The sequence below is a fragment of the Ursus americanus genome, chromosome 20, assembly GCF_024610735.1.
Source record: "Ursus americanus isolate L20-20 chromosome 20, mUrsAme1.1.p, whole genome shotgun sequence".
Classification (NCBI taxonomy): domain Eukaryota; kingdom Metazoa; phylum Chordata; class Mammalia; order Carnivora; family Ursidae; genus Ursus; species Ursus americanus.
Genome location: NC_142146.1, coordinates 49504576 through 49526907, shown reverse-complemented (window position 1 = coordinate 49526907; position 22332 = coordinate 49504576). Strand labels below are relative to the sequence as shown.

The following is a 22332-nucleotide window of genomic DNA, read 5'->3' as shown; positions in this document are numbered from 1 at the left end:
AATCCGTGGGTGGGTGTCACTCTGGCTCTGACGTGTGTTAGCTGGAGGATGCTGGAGCCATTGGCTACGCTTCTATTTGGTCTCGGGGATCTTCCTAAGATGCTTTCCACGTCTTTTCTTGTTCTGAGTTCAGAGAAGTATCATTAAGAGCAAACACAAAGCAATGCAAATATTGGCAAAAACCCTGAAGATTATAGAGAGCACCGAAGTGATGGAGTTCTGAGGTTGTCAGTGGTCAGTGCAAATGACGTCCGCAGGCCCCGGCTGACATTCTCCTATTCACCAGGTGGATAGCACCCTTATTTGAAGAGAGGGTTCAGTTTTGGTCACGGCGTTTAAAGAAGGTAGCGGGGAAAGTAGCATATGATAAGGAATAGCCACAGAAGGGAAAATGGGTTCTTTCCTTAGGAACAGGTCAAGTTTAAGAGGCTGGACATAACGTTTCTTGGTTGAACTATCCACTTTTATAATTCTGTGGCTTCTATTTTTTTTTTCTTTTTAAGATTTCTTCTTTTGACTAACACATGTGCGTGGGGGGGGTAGTTTCCATGCCGTTGCTTTTTTGTGCTGCTTCTTTATCCCGTACTCATGTATTGTTGTCTTCCAGATACAATTCTTTTTTTTTTTTTTTAAAGATTTTATTTATTTATTTGACAGAGAGAGAGAGCCAGCGAGAGAGGGAACACAAGCAGGGGGAGTGGGAGAGGAAGAAGCAGTCTCATAGCAGAGGAGCCTGATGTGGGGCTCAAACCCAGAACGCCGGGATCACGCCCTGAGCCCAAGGCAGACGCTTAACCGCTGCGCCACCCAGGCGCCCCTCCAGATACAATTCTAAGTTTACACTTCTTTGTTCAATTTCTTTAATTTCTCATTTACTCAACACTTAAATATATTTTCTTATTTTTATTCATATTACTGGGATCTTCTCCCATTCTCACACACAACCTGTTCTCTTTTTTTCTTTGTCATTTCTTTGTTTCTTTATATCCGCAACAAGAAAAGAGGGACGCTAGTGTCAGGGAGAGTCCCAGAAGTTCTAATCTAGGACTTTTTCAGTGCTCTGGTACAGTACGGGACGGGGGAGGGGAGTTATGGGATTTGGAGTAAAATAGCAGAAAAACAACCAAAAGTTCTAATAACAGCTTAGCTCTTTAGGTAATCACCTGGGTCAATTTCTCTGGCACTTATTTTCTTCATTTAAAAAATACTGATTCTGTGCCTTTCAAAGAATTGCGAAGATTAATGAGATGATGTGTGTGACAAGTCTTGTCCAGTGGTAGGTATATAAGCCTTAAGTAAATGTTACATCTTTCCCCTAATCACAGATGCCTGTTCATTTTAGTATCTATGTTACACACACACACACACACACCTTTCTTTCTCTCAGGATTGACAACCTGTATCGGTTTTCTGTTTGTATTTTTCCTCTAACCCTGTGTACTTACCCTTTTCCCTAGCTACTACATAAACAAAACCTAAGTCAAGCATATGATAAAGGTGTGAAAGAAAAACCTAAGGAAGTGTAAGTTAAACAAGTCCTTAGTTGATTTTAATTAGCAAGACAGCTTATTATTTAGAGTGCATAAATGTGGAAACACATTCCCCACTCCATTCCGATAATCACCGCATACCCACAATTCTCAATATCGCCTGAGGTCTAATATCTGATCATTTGCTCTAACTTCTCTCATGATGTTTTTCAAATCCAAAAGTTGCTCTACTTCTAGTCACCTAGACTATTGCAGAAATTAAGCACCCTGTCCCCTTACTAAGGATAACTTCCCAGTGTCATGGATTAAGGATTTTCCACAGGCCAGAGAGGCTGTTTTAAAAAATACAAAGAAGAGGACCGAAAAATTTTTAACTGTGTTTTCGAAAATTAAAAGAATGAAATACAGTTTGTGTGTGTGTGTGTGTGTGTGTGTGTGTGTGTTACCTTACCTGACAGGCAAAGGATAAAAAAAACCAAACCAAAAAACCCCAGATGATATTTAGTATCGGCAGAGGCGTGTGAAAATGGGCACTTCCCTAAAATGCCAGTGGGAATTTGAATTAGTGTTTCTGGTTGGCAGTTTGACAGTAGACAAACCCTTCAGCTCAGTGGCTTTGTTTCCAGAAACTATTCCTATCAAAGTACCTGCACATTTGCACACAGATATGGCAATAGGAATGTTTATTGCAGTATTTTTTTTTGTAATAGCAAGAAAAGGCGACCTACATGTACACTAATAGACAGTTTTTTCTTAATGCCTAAATGTATGTGCATAAAAAAAAAGGAAAGGAAGCTCAGAAGTTTATGCCTCAAACTGGTAATACCAGTTACCTTTGACTATAGGATTATGTATAACTTTCTTCTTCATAATTCTTCGCACATTGATAATTTGCATATATTCCATTGAGAAAAGATGAACATCAAATCTACTTAAAAAATCTGCTTATTAATATATAGGCTCCCAGCTGTGCTCTGATTAGGCCAGTACTATCTTGAGACCCTTGAGGTGGTCTCACTGCTTTCAGCCTCTTCCTCTGGTTGAGTGTGCTAAAAGCAAGTCTCTTGTTCTTTCCAAGTCCTTTTTCCTTAGTGTTGTCCTTTTCCTTTTTTTTTTTTTTTTTTTTAAGATTTTAGGTATTTATTTGACAAAGAGACAGAGACAGCCAGCGAGAGAGGGAACACAAGCAGGGGGAGTGGCAGAAGGAGAAGCAGGCTCCTGGCTGAGCAGGGAGCCTGCTGTGGGGCTCGATCCCAGGACCCCGGGATCATGACCTGAGCTGAAGGCAGACGCTTAATGACTGAGCCACCAGGCGCCCCAGTGTTGTCCTTTTCCAGTGTTCATCTTTGCTGCCTCTCCTTCCACCGCTTAGATAGTAAACTACCATCAAACCATTTAGAACAATTTGTTCTTTCTTGAAGGCATCCTTTGTTTGTCTTGATATATCCCTTGTCAGAAATATATTCTCTTCCGCCTCATGAGCCTGGTAAACGCCATCTTTAATATCTCTGCTGCATTAGTTAAGGCATACTAGCCACTGTAAAATTATTAAAGCTCTGTATCTTTAGGACTCAATACACATTTCATGCTGCTTTCACGGGTGTTCCTGGATGAGTGGCTCTCTTCCAGGTGGTGATTCAGGGGCTCAGGCTCCTTCTGTCTTGTGGTTCTGCTCTTGTCAACATTTGACTCACGAGGTGGCCCGAGGTGTGTCTCCTTTCCAGCCAACTGAAAGGGGAAAAGAAAATAGAGAATCACATGCAGATTTTTATGAGGAAGTTTTAATGGGCAAGGCCTAAATTCTACCAGCCAGAACCTAAGCACGTGGCTAAGACATGGCTAGGACCACAAAGGAGCCTGGGAAGTGTAGTCTCTGTGTGCCGTGGACGAAGAGGAAACGGGTTTTGGTGAACACATAGTAATTGCTGCCTTAATAGGCAGAAGCTCAACCCCTAGTTCCATGCCTAGCTCTGTAATGTCTTCAAGTTTTTGAATTTATTTGAGCATTAGTTTTCTTATTTATAAGACCTATCTACTACAAAGTGTTAGTATAAAGATTAAATTTTGAATCATCATACATGAAATAGATTCATAAACTCTGAAATGTTATGCAGATACAAGGAGGGCACTTCCATGAACACAGTTCTCACCGTTTGGCTTTTTTAAAAAAGTGTGCCTGGGGGCGCCTGGGTGGTTCAGTCGTTAAGCATCTGCCTTTGGCTCAGGTCATGATCCCGGGGTCCTGGGATCCAGCGCCGCATGGGGCTTCCCGCTCAGTGGGAAGCCTGCTTCTTCCTCTCCTGCTCCCCCTGCTTGTGTTCCCTCTCTTGCTGTGTCTCTCTCTGTCAAATAAATAAAATCTTTAAAAAAAAAAAGTGTACCTGACTTGTAGATTAGACCAGGAATTGGCAAACTACAACCTGTGGGCCAAACCTGGCCAGCTGCCTCTTTTCGTAAATAATTAGAACATAGCCATGTTCCACAGTTTGTGTTTTCTCAGGCTGCTTTTGCATTACATGCAAAGTTGAATGAGTGCCACAGAGACTGTATGGCCCGCAAAACCTACAGTGTTTACCATCTGGCTCTTCGCAAAAGAAGTTTGCCAACCTTTGGACTAGACCGTGAGTGTCTGCAGTATTACTCATTTGTATTTAGTAGCGTCTGAGATGTAGCATATGCCCAGGGAATCTTTGCTGAGGGGCTGAGGTCTCTTTTTAGAGCCTATAGTTCAGAAATTATGCAGCTGCAGGCAATTTCAGTAGGAAAGATGCCTCTCCACTAGAGTGGATGGACACTAGGTGCCTTTGCACTCTTTGAATAGCCAGATAGCCAAGATAATCAGGCGCCCTGAGTTCAGTCCCAGCTGAATCCCCTCTACTGTGCTGCCTTTGCCAGGTTCTTTTCTAAACATAAGCAAGTGCCCTTTCTAGAATGTCGTTATAATTGGTACAGTCCTCAAACTGTTTATAGCGCACCACTATTCCACTCGTTATGGTTGGCACATATTAAGTGAATGATTATTGCAGTGAATAAAAGGCAGGGTAACGGACACTTGACTGAGAAATGATTTGATATTACAAGTGCACTGTTTCATTAATGTTGGTTTCTGCTTGTTACGTAGCCTGACTTTCGCTAGTTTGAAGACGTAACAACCTGAACAATAGTGGTGCAAACTCGAGGTTCACTGAGCTAAATTTATTGATGCCCAGTAGCTGTTACGCATCATGCATTGTACTAGGTGCCAAGGATGGTACGTTAAATAAGTCCATCATCCCAGCTTGAGGCACATAGAGCTTCGTAGAAGAAGATAACGGAAAGAATGGGCAGATCTCTCCTTACCTTTCACAGATAGGGAGAATTTTGTTGGGAGATACTTTTAGAGGCATTAATATCTGGAGCAACAGTTCCTTCAACTGTAATAATCAGGAGGTTGAATACTTTGGCTGGTTTATGGAAAAGTAGGGGAGAAGGGCAGAAGAGGAGAGAGAATAAGAGGACAAAAGATTTCATCAGTTAATTAATGATAGAACTGGGTCAAGATTTACTTCTCTACGAGTATTCTTAGTTACCCAAATCTAACCAAAGGCACTTGTCTAAATTGATTAAATCACATGGTACAAAAGAGGTGTTTTTGCAGCTATGTTTAGTACACACGTTTTTGTAGCTTTCTCTTTTATCTTTTTGTTTGGAACAGTTAGATTTTAAAAGGATGCAAAAACACAAGGTATGTACTTAGAAAATTTTTTGTAGAATTTAGCTATTGAAAATACCTGGTATGTTACTCTAAGAAATTTGCAGAACATGGACAGGATCTCATTCCAATTGGCATCCTTAGAATAGACACGATGGCCTACATAGAGTCTATGCTCAATAATTGTTTATTGATAAAATATTTGGAATTTTGCAATTAGAATGAAAGATTTAATACCCTTTTTAATCACAAAACAAAAGGAGAAAGAAATATATATACCTAGAAGGCAAAGATCAATGAATAGTTCAGAGTTCTCACTGGGGCTGGGATGTTTGGTTGCATGCATTCTCTGTTCTCTCTGGCCTCCTACTTTGCCTAGTTTCAGCCTTGTGATATAAAAGCTTTTAGATGGTGGCAGTAGTTCCTCTAATTCTTGTGAATGTCCCCATCATAAGCTTGTCTAAGCAGTGCTTTCAAGGTCTTTTATTGAACTACACAGGTGATAGGCCCCAAGCTGGGATATGGAAGATGGCAGCTTCAATTTGGGTCAGCTGTTAGGCTTTCTCTATAAATTCTGCTGATTCACTAAGGGGACCATCCTCCCCTTTTCTTCAAAATGCCAGTTCTTCATGTGGCATTATGTTTGAAAACTTCAGGCAGATAGGGATTTGGACTATATGGAATGTTCTGCAGAGCACATCAGACCTGTGTTATTTGGTAAATTTCATATGAAATTCAATTACCTATGAAGTCACCCTAAGGGAGCCTCTCATCCTAAGATAACATAGGAAAGAGAAAATTGTCAATTTATTTTCCAACAAGTAATTTTTTTTTAAAGGAGCATGTTGATTTTCTTTTAATAATGTAAAATCCAAATGCACAAAAGATGAGACAAAACTCGTGAGACTGATATGGGTAAACAGGTAGAAGAATTATTTTAACCACCCACCGCCACCTCGACTCCTGCTGCGGTTGAAATAATTTAGTTCAAGTTCAGGTGCAGCTACAGTTAGAGCATCTCCGACATTAGGATATTAGGAGAGAGTATATGTTTCTTGGGGACAGAAACAGTATTGTTTTCCTTCATAAATCTCTACACTCCTTAGTATAGTGTTGTGTACATGGCAGGTTTCTAGGAGCTTTTAACTATTGAAAAGTCCTTATTGTATAAGACCTACTATTGCTGGCTGGAAATAGCCTTGGAGTTTTCTGCTGCAATCTCAATTTCAGATGCCTTTAGTTTCTGCAGCATTCTGAAGAATTTCAGAATTTGCTCTGAGAGCTAGCCTGGGGAGAGAATAGGTCAGTAAAAGTGGCTGTTGACTTCTGAAAGAACATAGTTCCAAAGATGGTGTGTTCAGATGGTCACAGGTCTGTGGTTTTAAGAAATGTTTGACTTTCTATTGTGTTCAGCCTGTTAGGCCCCAAGGACCATGACGCAGAGCGGGGAGTGGCTTTATAGTTCAGGTGCTGGTGCTTTCTCGAAAGGTCCAAGTCTAGAAAACGTCTGGCTCCCTCATCCATGGATATAGAAAATGAGTCTAAGAAATGCTTTCCAGGGGCGCCTGGGTGGCACAGCGGTTAAGCGTCTGCCTTCGGCTCAGGGCGTGATCCCGGCGTTATGGGATCGAGCCCCATGTCAGGCTCCTCTGCTATGAGCCTGCTTCTTCCTCTCCCACTCCCCCTGCTTGTGTTCCCTCTCTAGCTGGCTGTCTCTATCTCTGTCGAATAAATAAATAAAATCTTTAAAAAAAAATGCTTTCCATGTTAAATAAATCACATAGCGGGCTCTTGGCATACCAGTGTCAAATGAAGCAGAAAGGTCTTTCTTCTAATGATTGATTGATGTTTGAAAAAGATTAGGTGTGAATGACCATCTCACCGCTGGCAGGTGCTCAGGAGCAGTAAAGGAATTCTGCAGTTTGGAGCTCCAGAAGGCTCCTTGGTTCTTCAGATAGCGTTTGTTATCCTGATAGACTAGGAGCTTGAATGACCTGTACCCAGCATCCTTCATGGTCGTGAGCTCTATCGCTTCTTGATGCTTCAAAGAAACTGGGGAGGCTTGGTTTCTAGTGGCTGGTGGATGGTGAGGGGCTCCACATATTTCCAGACGGGGTAACTAGGGAGACAGTTTGGATTTTTGCTTTTCAATGTGGTACTGCCTCGTTGAGCTTTAACTCATGACAAGGAGATAAGTTGATTCTGTGGTCTGCTGGGTAATTATGTGTTCTAAGTAAGATTAACTTCTTAATTACTTCTGAAGGAGAAGCTATAATATTGAACTGTGATTGTTTTTGGCAGGCAGCCAGAGAGAAAGCACAATTAAATGTGTGACTACTTCTGTCCAACTATGAAAGGCATACCCCTAGGTAGGATTATTTAGCCACTGGATCAAGACAGACTGAAGTCCTTGCATCAAAGATGAATGGAGATTAAATGTAGAAACAAACTTCTTTAAAATCAAGTTTTATTTTTTAAGGAATATCCTTTACTAAATTATTTTGTGCTTTACTGATAAAGCTTAAGGAGTAAATAATGGGAAATGATTGGGAATATCTTATCTTTTTCTCAAAAGTACAGTTTCAGATTATGTAATTCAATACATATTTTTAATAACAGAAGGGAGGAAAAATTCTGTTTCCTGCCACCCTCCTAAGTTCTCTGGCTGGGGCCCTGTAATTTGGAGGGACAAAAGGCAAAAGAATAAGAAGAAACATACACATTTTTTAATATAAGTTTTATATGACATAGGAGCCTTCATAAGGTAATGAACAACTAAAGGAACAGTTGAGCCTGAGTGTTTTTTTGTTTTTGTTTTTTTTAAAAGATTTTATTTATTTATGTGACAGAGAGACAGCCAGCGAGAGAGGGAACACAAGCAGGGGGAGTGGGAGAGGAAGAAGCAGACTCATAGCGGAGGAGCCTGATGTGGGGCTCGATCCCATAACGCCGGTATCACACCCTGAGCCGAAGGCAGATGCTTAACGACTGAGCCACCCAGGTGCCCCCTGAGTGTTTTTATACTAGGTTTGATGAAGAGTGAGAAAAAAGAGTGTTAGGACAAAAGGGTGTGAGCTAAGAGTAGTGAAGGGGGGGAAACAACACTGGCTCTGTTGGATTTTTCCTGGCATCCCTGTCTTCACAGGTAAGGATGCGCTTTATAAGGAGGTTTAGGAAGGGCACCTCTCACAAGAGAGCGTTATGTATGACCTACTTCGGAGGAAAAGGAGGAAGTCAGAGAGTTCTTCCTGTACCTGCCATGTCAAATATTCAGTATGCCCAAGTGCCATATTTCAGGGTAGTGTATTCTGACATTATAATGTTGAACTGTGAGTTCTGACTATTTCCTCTAATCCTTTACTTGAGCTAATCAGTACTCAGCTGAAGGGCAACCCTCTGCAGATCTCCAGAGGGCTCTCTCTAAGCCGTTCTCTCCTCTCCTGTCATCTGTCATATGAACTCTAGCTGCCTTGGTCTCCTTGGACTCCCAATTTTGTCTTCTCAACTCAAAGAGACCATTGAGCTGTTCCTGGGTTTCCCCTTTCTAAGTCTAGAAAATCTCTCCAGGCAGTAAGCAGAGGTAACCGTTCAGTTCATTTCATGTGATTCCCAGCTCTTGGGGATTACTGTTCTTCATGGTCTATGATGGGGTTCAGGACACGCTAACCCAGAATATGGCACCTTGGCATGTCGAATATTGTAAGCCAAAGGATTTGAGAAATGGCATGCGCAGGAAGGACTTTCTGACTTTCCCCTGTAGCGGGTCATAAAACCCAAGAAGGACGTTTGTTGGGATATAATTGACAATTAACATTGTGTAAGTTTGAAGTGTGTAGTGTGTTTTATTTGGTACACTTACATGTTGCAAAATGATTACTCCCTTGGTATTAGCTAACACCTCCATCATGTCGCATAATTACCATTTCCTTTTTGTGGTGAGAACATTTAAGGTGTGCTCTCCTCACAACTCCCAAGTATACAATATAGTATTGTTAACTATAATCACCATGTTGTATATTAGATCCCGAGAATTTGTTCATCTTACAACTGGAAGTTTATACCTTTTACTAATATCTCCCTATTTTCCTCATTCCTCAGCCTCTGGCAACCACCATTCTATTCCCTGTCTCTGTGAATTCAGCTTTTTAAGGATTCCACATATAAGTGATATCGCTTGTCTTTCTCTGCCTGGTTTATTTCACTTAGCATAATGCCCTCAAGTTTCATTCATGTCGCAAATGGCAGGATTTTCCTTCTTTTTCTTGGCTGAGTAATAAATATTCCATTGTATTATATGTGTGTGTGTGTGTATGTATATATATATGTATGTATGTATATATATGTGTGTGTATATATATGTGTATATATATGTGTGTGTATATATATGTGTGTGTATACTACATCTTTATCATTGATGGACACTTAAGTCGTTTCCATGTATTGGTTGTTTTGAATAATGCCTTAATGAACGTAGGAGTGCAGCTATCTCTTTGAGATCCTGTTTTCATTTCTTTTGTATATATTCACAGAAGTGGGATTGCTAGGTCATATGGTAGTTCTATTTTGAATTTTTTGAGGAATCTCCATGCTGTTTTCATAGTTGCTATGGAATTTACATTCCCACCAACAGCGCGCAAAAGTTGCCCTTTTCCTGCATCCTTGCCAACACTTGATATTTCTTTTTGGTGATAGCCATTCTGTCAGGTATAGAGTGATGCCTCATTGTGGTTTTGATTTGCATTTCTCTGATGATTAGTGTTATCAAGCATCTTTTCATGTACCTGTTGGCCATTTGTATGTCATCTTTGGAAAACTGTCTATTTAGGTCTTCAGCCCATTTTTAAATCAGATTGTTTGTTGTTGCTATGAGTAATTTGTTGCTAAGAGTTGTAAAAGTTCTTTATATGTTTTGAATATCAATCATTTATCACATATATGACTCACAAGTGTTTTTTTTCCCATTCCATAGATTGTGCTTTCATTTTGTTGATTGTTTCTTTTGCTGTGTAGAAACTTAGTCATTTGATGTAATCCCACTTACTAATTTTTGCTTTTCTTGCTGTACTTTTGGTATCCTATCCAAAAATATCATTCTGAAGTCCAGTGTCATGGAGTCTTATCCCTATACTTTTTTTCTAGGAATTTATGATTTCAGTCCTCATGTTTAAGTCTTTAATCCTTTTTGAATTAATTTTTGTGAGTGATGTAAGACAGAGATCCAATATCATTCTTCCGCATGTGGTTATTCATTTTTTCACTATTTATTGAGGAGACTCCCCTTTCCCCATTGAGTAATCTTGACTCCCTTCTCTAATATTAGTTGACTGTATATGCAATGGTTTATTTCTGGATTCTCAATTCTGTTCCATTGGTCTATGTGTCTATTTATTTGACAGTACCATATTGTTTTGATTACTATAGCTTTGTAGAGTAGTTTGAAATCAGGATGTGTGATTCCTCCAGCTTTGTTTTTTCTTTCTCAGTATCATTTTGGCAATTTGTGGTCTTTCCTGGGTCCATATGAATTTTAGGATTGGTTTTTTTTTTCTTTTCTTTCTTTCTTTCTTTCTTTCTTTCTTTCTTTCTTTCTTTCTTTCTTTCTTTGTGGGGGGGGGGGAAGATTTTTATTTCTTAAGTAATCTCTACACCCAACATGGGGCTTGAACTTAAAACCCCAAGATCAAAAATCACATGCTCCACCAACTGAGCAAGCCAAGCACACCAGGGTGTTTGTTGTTGTTGTTGTTTTTGGTGAAAAATGGCATAGGAATTTTGATAGGGATTGCATTGGATCTATAGTATGAACATGTTAACGATATTAATTCATCCAATCCATGAACATAGGGTATCTTTCCATTCATTTGTGCTGCTTTCTTTCATCAGTCTTATAATTTTTAGTGTACAGATCTTTTACCTCCTTGGTTAAATTTATTCCTAAGTATTTTACTGCTTTTGATGCAATCATTAATGGGATTTTAAAAAAATCTTAAGATGTTGCATTGTTAATGTATAAAAATGCAACTAATTTCTGTATGTTGATTTTATACCCTGCAACTTTACTGAATTTGTTGAGTAGTTCTAATAGGTTTTGGTAGAGTCTTCAGATTTTCTTTATATAAGATCATATCATCTGCAAAAAACCCCCACAATTTTATTTCTTCCTTTCTGATTTGGATGTCTTTTATTTCTTTTTCTTGCCTGATTGCTCTAGGACTTTCAGTACTATGTTGAATAGGAGTGGTGAAAGTGGGCACTCTTGTCTTATTTGCAATCTTAGAGGAAAAGCTTTCAGCTTTTCACCATGGGGTATGATGTTGGTTGTGGGTTTGTCATATCTGACCTTTATTATGTTATATTCCTTGTATACTCAACTTATTGAGTGTTTTTATCATGAAAAAATGTTGTATTTTGCCAAATGCTTTTTCTGCATCTATTGAGATGATTGTATGATTTTATCTTTCATTCTATTAATGTGGTATATTAAATTCATTGATTTGTGTATGTTGAATCATCCTTACACCCCAGGGATAAATCCCACTTGATCATTGTGTATGATTCCCTTAACATACTGTTGAATTCTGTTACTAATAATTCATTGAGAATTTTTGCCTCTGTGTTCATCAGGAATATTGGTCTCTAGTTTTTTTGTAGCATCCTTTTCTAGCTTTTGTGTCAGGGTAATGATGGCCTTGTAAAATGAGTTTGGAACGGTTCCCTGAAAAGGACTTTCTGACCTTCCCCTGAAGTAGGTCATAAAACTCTCATGTGAAAAGTGTCCATATAACCAGAGGACATCAGCATCTTTATCTCTGAAAATGAAGGGACACAGAGAGGAATCTGAGCAAACAGACATTGCTAAGTTTCCCACAGTTGACTACACTTACCTCATACTCTTTGTCCTACAGTATCTTTCCATGAGTTTCTACTTTTCATCAAATCTAGCATAAAATCTCTCATGTTTAACTGTTTCTTTGGATCCTCACTTCCTTATGAAGGCTCCCATATTATATAAAACTTACATTAAATAAATCTGTATGTTTCTCCTGTTGATCTGTCTTTTGTTACAGGGGTCACAGTTGAGAACTTACTAGGGTAGGGGAAGAAGATACCCAAAGTCTTGAAATCTATTGTTTCACATATCTTGTTTGTTTGTTTATTTTTTATCTTTTTTTTTTTTTTAAGATTTTATTTATTTATTTGACAGAGAGAGACAGCGAGAGAGGGAACACAAGCAAGGGAGTGTGAGAGGGAGAAGCAGGCTTTCCGTTGAGCAGGGAGCCTGATCCAGGGCTTGATCCCAGGACCCTGGGATTATGATCTGAGCTGAAGGCAGATGCTTAATGGCTGAGCCACCCAGGTGCCCCATATTTTTTATCTTTTTTAAAAAAGATTTTATTTATTTTGAGAGAGAGAGAGAACACAAGCAGGGAGAAGGAGCAGAGGGTGATGGAGAAGCAGACTCCCCCCTGAGCAGAGAGCCTGGCTTGGGACTCTGGGATCACGATCTGAGCCAAAGGCAGATGCTTAACAGACTGAGGCACCCAGGCGCCCCTGTTTGTTTATTTATTTGGTGTTTTACTCTGTTTTGGTCAAAAGCAGAAATCTCTTTTCTGAACTATGCTTGCATGTTTATTCTTTTTTACTGAAGGATCAACTTATCTAGCTGTAGATCCATTAAATTTGTGTTTGTTTTTGTTTCTGGGATTTTCTTTCCCATTATATCTTCTAACTAGTTACTGTATGAGTATATGAAAGCCATTTAATTTTGCATGTTAATTTTATACTTTCTGACTTATTAAATTCTTTTAATTTTTGTTTTTGATTATTGAGTTTTATAGATATGCTGCTGCATAATCTACAAATAGACGCAATTTTATTTCCCTTCTGATTGTCATGTCTTTGGTTTTTGCTTGTCTGATTGCATTGGCTAATACCGCCTCTACTACAATGTTATATAGAGATAATGGACATCCTTGCCTCATTCCAAACCTTAACTGAATGATTCCAGTGTTTCCCTGTTAAATAAGATTTTAGCTTTGTGACTGAGGGATACACACACAAACAACACACACGGAAATATCCATTAATTTCTTTTTTATTGAGTGTTTTTTTTAATTAAAAAAATTTTTTTAGAAGATTTTATTTATTCACTTGAGAGAGAAAGACAGAGCGTGAGCGAGATCACGAGTAAGGAGGTGGGGTAGATGGAGAAGCAGGCTCCCCCCTGAGCAGAGAGCCCCACGTGAGACTTCATCCCAGGACCCTGGGATCATGACCTGAGCTGAAGGCAGACTATTGACTGAGCCACCCAGGCGCCCTTATTGAGTGGTTTTTTAAAAAAGAAAATCAGGAATGGTGTTCTTCGAATGCCCTGAAGGCCATTCCATAAGTGAGGTTTGTCTGTAGTTATTTTTTGGGCAATCTTTTATGATATTAAGTTACGTATCAGTATTATATCTGCTTCATAAAGCAAATTTGGCAACAGCTTATGATTCTTTTTCTGTGTTCTGGAATAATTAGGCAGCATAGAGATTATAAATTATTTAAAGGTTTGGTGGAATTTCTCTCATAAAACCACAGGTCTGGTGCTTCTTTTTGGGAGTAATTTTTATTTGGGGAGAACAGTTTTCTCTATTCTTTGAAAATTGATGTTTGAGTTTTTATCTGTATTGGAGTCAAATTGGGGAAAGTGCATCTTTTTTGGAAAGTATTCCTTTTCTCTAGGTTTTCAAATTTATTTGCTTAGAGTTAGTGAAAGATTATTTTTTGGTATTGTAAGCATATCTTCTGTTTCAATAGTCTTTCCCCTTTGTCATTTTCTTATTTTACCTATGCTTTCTCATATTTTATCTTGAGCATATTTGCTAGTAGGTTTTTTGGGTCTATTTCCTTGGCTTTTTTTTCCCTCAAAGAATCTGCACTTCAAAGTTTATTTAGGGGGTGCTTGGGTGGCTCAGTTGGTTAAGCATCTGCTTTTGGCTCAGGTCATGATCTCAGGGTCCTGGGATCAAGCCCTGCTTCAGGCTCCCTGCTCAGTGGGGAGCCTGCTTCTCCCTCTCCCTGTGCCACTCCCCCTGCTTGTGCTTTCTCTTTCTCTCTTTCTCAAATGAATAAATAAAAAATCTTAAAAAAAATAAAGTTTATTTAGTAATCTTACTCTTTTTTGTAAAAAACTCTTTGTTTCCTTTGGTTTACTAGCCTTTTAGAAGGTACTTTTTCTTCCCAGAAGAGATTTTTGTTTGTTTCCACCACTTCTAGGAGCCCACTGTCCCCCTTTTTTTTTCCATGTGGTTGATGTCCGATTCCGAGGTTGGCTATGTTGGGTTGTAGTATTTATTTTATCACTTATTATGTAAATTGAAATTCACAGTAGTATCTGACTCCTAGTTATTCTCTGGGTGTGGGTTATGGATGGTTTTACTTGCTTTCTTTTGGTGGATGTATGGACAGATCTGGATTCAGGTAGTTTCTATTATCTGCAAGGATGCTGAAGGATTAATTCAATAAAAGATCAATAAAATAAAAAGGTACAACTGAGAAATATTGACGAAAGGGGAATATTTTAGATAGAAAGATCTAAGAAGACCTTTATAAGAGGTGGCATTTGAGTAGAGGCCTGAATAAAGTGAGAAAGTGAACCATATAACAGCTAACAGAAGAGTGTTCCAGGAAGAGGATACAGTAACTGCAAAGGCCCTGTGGCAGGGTAAAGAAGGAAGGGCAAGGAGGCCAGGGCAGTGGAAGTAAAGTCAATGATAGAAAAAATAGTAGCGTATGGAGTCAGAGAAGTAGCCAGTGGTCAGACCATGGGATTTCAATTTTTTTCTTTTTGAAAGATTCATTTATTTACTTAGAGCGAGAGCGAGAGAGCGCAAGGTAGGGGCAGAGGTGGTAGTCTAGTGGAGAGTTTCGAGTGGAGATTTTTAGAAATGATACAATTAATGGTAATGTATAATTAGAGTCTAGGTGGGACCATTGAAATGGGAGGCTGTGGTGGGTGGGTAGCAAGATCACAGGAAGTGAGGAGGTCTAGGAACAAAAATGCCAACGTGTTGGGTGTATCCTCCAATATGAAGTCAATCTCACCAGGAATGATGGCAGGAGTAGAAGTGGAGGCTGGTGCAGAAGTCGAGGGGGTGAGACAGAGTCCCTGCGGGGCAGTTCACAAGTGCAGGAGGCCAGGTAGCAGGTGGGAGAGGCACAGGTGTATGCTTTGTTTTTAGGTGAGGGCTGTTGGTGGCAGTGGTGGAGGAACAGTCTGAAAGCAGCAGCGAGGAGGACAGGTGAATGAGATAAAAGGACTTACAGATCTCCCTGCTTAGAATAAGCACTCTATAAGTGGTAGCTGATACTTAGTACTAAGTGTCTGAGGAATAAATGATCTTGAAAATGTAAAGCTGTGTTCAAAGTGGGCTCAGAAAATGTGAGTGTGTTCAACAGGGTCCCAAACAAAAACCAACTCCCTTACTAACCTGAAGGGGGATTGTGGCCTCCTGTATTTGAATGTGGATTTGTCCTGCTGACTTGAGAGGACGCTGGTGGATACTAACCTTAGTCTAGCCATCTCTGCAGTGCTGGTTTCTCTGTGTGCATTAGATAAATGATGCAGTGAAAACGCAGATTATTAGCAATCTATGAAATGATCAGATGTAAGAAGTTTAACGTGGTGCTTTTTAGTTTAAATGTGGTAGCTGTTTGAGGGATCTAGCAGCATGAGTGATTAAAGTTAACTGGCTCCCCATTGCCCAAAGTCTCCTGGAAGGCTTGGAAAAATGAGAGTTAGGGTTAGACGTAAAGTCAAATAAACGCTAACATCTAACTCGGACTTTGCCCTGGCCTCCTGCTCGTTTAGAATGATTTGATCATTATGTTCACTGAGAAAGTCAAATTAATAAGCTTGTTCTGCATGGTTAACTGCATGGGTCCAAAGGCGCTGAGGCATAACATATATTTTTAGAGATTCCTGGAGGGAGGAAAGCCTAGGAAGTTAGGACTTGTACATGGAGACAAGAGATATTCACGTTTGCTTCTAGTTTATCCTAGGGAATATTGATCATTTCCAAGGACTAATTTAGAAGTAGCACATCTGAGAAGATAGTTGGAGCATTTAATCTGCCTGTCAGCAAAAGTGAAAGAAGCAGGGATTTCTTTTATTAATGTTTCGTATGAGATCAGCTGGTAAGGTAATTTCATATGGAAACAGAGCAATCTAGAAATAAGGTGAGTAAGAATGCATTGTGTTTACTCAATGTTTAATTTACTTGCTGAAGGACATTAAGCTCCAGATGTTTTTCCATATTAAAATATTTTTCTTAGCTTGAGAAATTATAGTATTAATATGTGGTTGTCACTGGAAATGTTAACACCGAAGTATATGGTGTAAAATGTAAAAGTCCTCTTTCAGACTCTACTGCTTGCTATTCCACACTTCGTAGGTATTCATGACCGTTGGTGAATCTTTCCCAACGTTTACCCTATGCACATGCAAACATACTCTTAACAATAAAAATCTATCTTATTATACATTCTGTTCAATTAATTAGTTTTGATTTATTTTTTTCTCTTTTGCTGTCTATACACACACATTCAGATATATGTTCATATTGTTATTTACCCGTCCGCCCCATTCTTTTTAACAACCATATTTTCTTTTCTTTTCTTTTTTTTTAAGAGCTAGCACATGTGCACACGCTCTAGTGGGGTGAGGAGGAGCAGAGGGGGAGGGAGAGAGAATTTTAAGCAGGTTCCATGCCTGGCACAGAGCCTGTCACTGGGCTTGATCTTACTATCCTGAGATTGGGACCTGAGCCAAAATCAAGAGTCGGCTGCTTAACCGACTGAGCCACCCAGACGCCCCCCAACTGTATTTCCAATATTATGGTTATACCATATTTTAAGAAACTAGATCTCTATTGACAGTTGTTTGTTTTTTGCTCTTACGAATTATGTTGTAACAGATACTCGTTTACATTTGCCTTTTTACCCTTGTGCAGTGTAGAAGTGCTGAGAATCGAAGCTGTAGGCTGGAAGAATAGGAAAATTTTGATGTGGTTAAAGCTCTCCAGTGGATGATTACGCCTGTCAACCCACACTCTAGCTAACACTGGATGACACCAGCCTTTTAAATCCAGTCAACAATAGAATACCAGAAAACCCCAAAACAATAGAATACTATTCTATTGTTTTAATCTGCATGTCTTGAATCCTTAGCATGGTTGGACATCTTCTCATGCTAGTAGAATTTTCTCTTCTCCATATTGTCTAAGTTCTGTAACCATTTTTACATCAGTTTCTCATTTTCTTATTGATTTGTAAGAGCTCACTGAGTCTGAGACAAATGCATTGTCTGTCACATGTACGGCAAATATATGTATCCATTTTCAGTTTCTGATTTTGTTTATAGTGTGTTTTGTCATTTCTTTTGCAGCTTATTTAATATTATTATTATTATTTTTTTGAGAGGGAGAGAGAGTACAAGTGGGGGTGGGGTGGGGCAGAGGGAGAGGGAGAAAGAATATTAAGCAGGCTCTACGCCCAGTGCAGAGGCCTACACTGGGCTCGATCTCAGGACGCTGAAATCATGACCTGAGCCAAAATTAAGATTTGATTGCTCACCTGACTGAACCACCCAGGCACCCCTCTTTTGCAGTTTAAACATTTATTTATTTATTTGAGAGAGAGAGAGAATGTGTGATAGTGTGCACGCATCTTGGGGAGGGGGAAAGGGAGAGAATCTCCAAACAGACTCCCCACTGAGTGTGGAGCCCGACTTTGGGGCTCGATCCCTTGACCCATGAGATCACTGAGCTGAGCTGAACCAAGAGCCGGCTGCCCAGTGGACTGAGCTGTCCAGCCCCTTCCCCCCACACTTTTGTAGTTTAAAAGAAATATTCTGGTTTGGTGACCTAAGGCTAATTTCAAGTTTCTAAATAGTATTTGGTTTGAGAGGGCTGTAGCCCCTGCCCACAGCAGTCCCCCTGCCTGGTGTGCTGTGGTTATCTCCTCCCGCAGGCTCTCCAAGAGGACGGGAGCCCACTGAGTTCTTGTTTGTGGCACTATTCGATTATCGTGTCACTTACAGGCCATGTGTTTTAGTGGCAAGAGTATGGATTTAGATTTAGAAGTTCTTGGGTTTTATTTGTTGTTTGTTTCTTTCTTTCCCTGCTGTATACTAATTGTGTGATTTTTGGTGAGTTTCACTTTTGAAGCAAGGATTATACCTGTCATGTCTCACAGGACTATTGTGATAGTCACAGGATATAATGAAAGCAAAATGACATAAGCTATAAAGGGTGCTATATGTATTTTTATTATGTGACAGGTCTTTGAAGAGGACCACAGGAAGTTGTAAAAGTGTGACACTGTCTTTCCTCATGCCTCCCTATGCCCTAGGTCACACATTCTGAGTCTTATTAATTCTACTTTTGTACTCATTTGTTTTCTAATTTATTGTTAAGTGAATGAATACTTAGAGGAATTTTTTTTTTTTAAGTAGGCTCCACACCCAATGTGGGGTTTGAACTCACAACTCTGAGATCAAGAGTCACACACTCTACTGACTGAGCCAGCCAGGTGGCCCCTAATTCTACTTCTTAATAGACTGTGGAATTCTTCTCTGTCCTTCCATTCCTACTATAATCATCCTAATCCAAATCGGAGCTGGATTAAAGATGATTCAGCCTGGTAACTGGCCAGGGTGCTGTATGATAAGGGAGTGCTGAAATGACTAGAAATGTGAGATGGAGAAAATTGGTTGGAAGTTACTAGGGGGGAGAGAAGTGAGACCCTGTCTCTCCCCATCCCCTGGTAGGGTTGCTCTGAACTGTAGCATAGGGTGTGCACTGTACAAGCAGCACACCATATGGGATGACCCTGCTGAAGGATATGCCCTTGTCAGATGGCCTTGGTCTGCTTGGAAGGAGGACAGGGTCTACTGAGTGTCATGGTTTGTTCTGTTGATCAGGGTATTTAGATAGATGAGCCCATATATCTCAGTTCTGCCCTCGTCTAAGTCTGTCCTGGTGCACACGGGTTTCTCCAGTTGTCCCCTCAGCCACACTCTTGTCCTCCCAAACTGTTCAAGCCACAGCCAGGCTGATCGGCAGAAAAGGGCAGCCTCATCACGTCACCTCCCTGCTTGAAAACCTTCAGGGGATTTCTGTAGCTCTTAGGATGAAAACCCAGATCCTTAGCGTGGCCTAAGAGGCCCCATGAGGTGGGTCCTCTTTCCCCTCCCACCACACTGTCTCAACGCGCCTGCGCAGGTCATCCCTTGTGATGGCCTGCTCCTGCCTGGCTTTTCCTTTGCTCACTGCTGCTCGGCCTGCGCTCAGACTGAAAGCTGCCTCCACAGAGAGACCTTCCCTGATGCCCCGGGCTGTCAGGTCCTCTGCCAGTTGCTTTCTCTTTATAGTTTGCTCTTTTTGTAGCATGTAGGACAAATAGTATGAACCACTTTGTTGTCCAATTTGTTGTGTCTTGTCACTCACTCTTGCTTAATGAGGACAGGCATTCTGTCTGTCGTGTTCATTATTGTATCCTTAGCACCTAGGAATACATCTTGTACACACTAGACACTCAGAATTGATTTGCTGCAAGATATATCAATAATTGTGGCGATTTGGGAAGTTTAACTGGGACCAGGCTTTTGTCCTGCGGGAAGATGGGCATTTGTCAGGCAAGCGGGGCCTTTGCAAAGGAGGAGTCTCCTTTGGCCGAGAAGGACATCATGATGGAGGCCTGTAAACATACCTGGGCTACGAATGATCCCACTGACCCTAATGGTGCCTTTTTAGTGACTTCTTATCTCCTTCAAGGCCACCTGGACACCAGCATCTTATGGTGATGGTTCTTCTTCCTGTTTTGTCTCTTTGTGTTTAATCTGACTTGATGAATGGGAAAGGGGCGAAGCTGGGTGTCAGGAAATCCCCACCACCATCCTTGCCCCCTGGGCTTGGGGAAGAATTTAAAGTCCTGAGCTATGACCCTATCTATGGCTATGCTACTCCTTTGCCAGGAGATTTTGAGATGACTCTGCCACTAATGCAATTAGGCTTTTTCTCTCATTTGATCCAACAGACAAATTTTCAAGCAGTCTCAGCTTTCAGTCTGAAAGCCTGCGCCAGTTCCTCTTTTATTGCCTCGCAGTAAACTCGGCAGGTTGAAGACACGAATTGCTCTTTCCCAGAACCCTGCCAGAATTTCTCTGCTGCATATAATGAAGACATTCAATACTAGGGAAATGGAAGAGAGCAAGTTAAGTGCCCAGAATGTAAGACTCTAACTTTGCCATAGGCTCAGAAATTCTTAGAACTGGGTTAGAAGTTCCATAGATGCTTAACACTACTTGTTGAGTGGATCGAAGAACTCATCTTTACTGTGTCTTCTCTTCACACAGTCATTTCTTTTTCTCTTATTTCAGGAGTTAAACAATTTTTTTTTAATTTCTAGTTTATTTTTTATAGACTTTTGAAGTTTCTTGTGAGGTTTTAGAGTGAGGGTGCAGGTTAACTGTGTTTGCTAATATCAGTTAAAACCTTTTCCATGTCAAAGACCATGTGGGTGTTGCTTTACCAGGTATTGTTTCTTAAAGCTCCTTGTACATCTTTTTTCTTTTTCTTTCTTTCCTTTTTTCTTTTTAAAGCTTTATTTATTTATTTATTTATTTATTTATTTATTTATTTATTTATTTATTTATTTGACAGTGAGAGAGATAGCCAGCGAGAGAGGGAACACAAGCAGGGGGAGTGGGAGAGGAAGAAGCAGGCCCCCAGCAGAGGAGCCCGATGTGGGGCTCGATCCCAGAACGCCAGGATCACACCCTGAGCCGAAGGCAGATGCTTAACAACTGTGCCACCCAGGCGCCCCTGTACATCTTTTTTCTTTCTGGTCTCCTAAATTGGCTGCTTTGTTGATCTGCAAAGGAAATGCAATTTCCTGTTAATTGTGTCCTTTGAGCTATCTAAAAGATTCTGCAAGTTTGGGAGAAAGAGGTTTAGGAAATGTGCCTTGGCTTGATAGTGCTGTCCCCAGGAACATTTTTATTAAAGTGCTTTTTTTTTTTAAAAAGATTTTATTTATTTATTTGACAGAGATAGAGACAGCCAGCGAGAGAGGGAACACAAGCAGGGGGAGTGGGAGAGGAAGAAGCAGGCTCATAGCGGAAGAGCCTGATGTGGGGTTCGATCCCAGAACGCCGGGATCACGCCCTGAGCCGAAGGCAGACGCTTAACCGCTGTGCCACCCAGGTGCCCCTATTAAAGTACTTTCGAATGAAGCAGTCAAGCATCTTTCATCCTGGGACTGTTAAAGTATATGTAGGGAGTTATTTAATTGTTAGGAGCACAAATGCTTGTGGTTCTGCTGGATGGGGGAGCACATTCACTTTCCCTATTGACTCTCAGGTTAAGACTACATGCATTTTTTATTAGCTAAGCATTTACATCCTCAGCCTGCTAAATAAGAAAGCAAATGGGGCTGGCGCTGCATGATACTGCATTTATACAAAATCATTTCACTGTCTGGGAAGAGAGCTGGAAATCAAGAATGAAGGTGATGGTTAATTTTGTACAGCTGCGGCGAGTCTTGGCTGTGTCGTGTTTGTTCTGGTGATGCATCCTATTTGTTAGATGTGAGTCACTAAGGCTAGTTCATATCCAGAGTTTGAAGAATCAGACTTCATGTCCCCATGACAGGAGTGTCAAAGGACTTATGGTTACATTTTATTTATTTTTTTAAAGATTTATTTAGTTATTTGAGAGAGACAGAGAGAGACAGAGAGAGAGAGAGGAAGCATGCATGCACCGTAGTGGGGTAGGGGAAGGGGCAGAAGGAGAGGGAGAGAGAGAATCCCAAGCAGACTCCCCGCTGAGCACGGAGCCCTGGGATGGGGCGGGGGTGGGGGGGTTGATCTCACGACCTGAGCTGAAATCTCGAGAGTCACATGCTTAACTGACTGAGCCACTGAGGCGCCCCTATGGTTATGTTTTAAAACCACCACAGGTGTGTATCGTAATGTCCCCTGTACTTACGTCATTGCTTCATTGAGCTATTTTATCCAAAGGCAGCCCAGCAAAATAAGACAGAGACGGTCAGAGGCACGGTGTGTTCACGGGCTCACATTTGCAGAGTTAGTGGCATGTCAAGGGCATG

At 40.5% G+C, this 22332-nt stretch overlaps 1 protein-coding gene across 7 annotated transcripts in view; it reads left to right on the top strand.

The window, feature by feature from the left end:
• PLCH1 (phospholipase C eta 1) overlaps nt 1-22332 on the top strand; it is a 206501-nt gene that overhangs the window by 67672 nt on the left and 116497 nt on the right. The gene's annotated exons all lie outside the window — the stretch shown is intronic.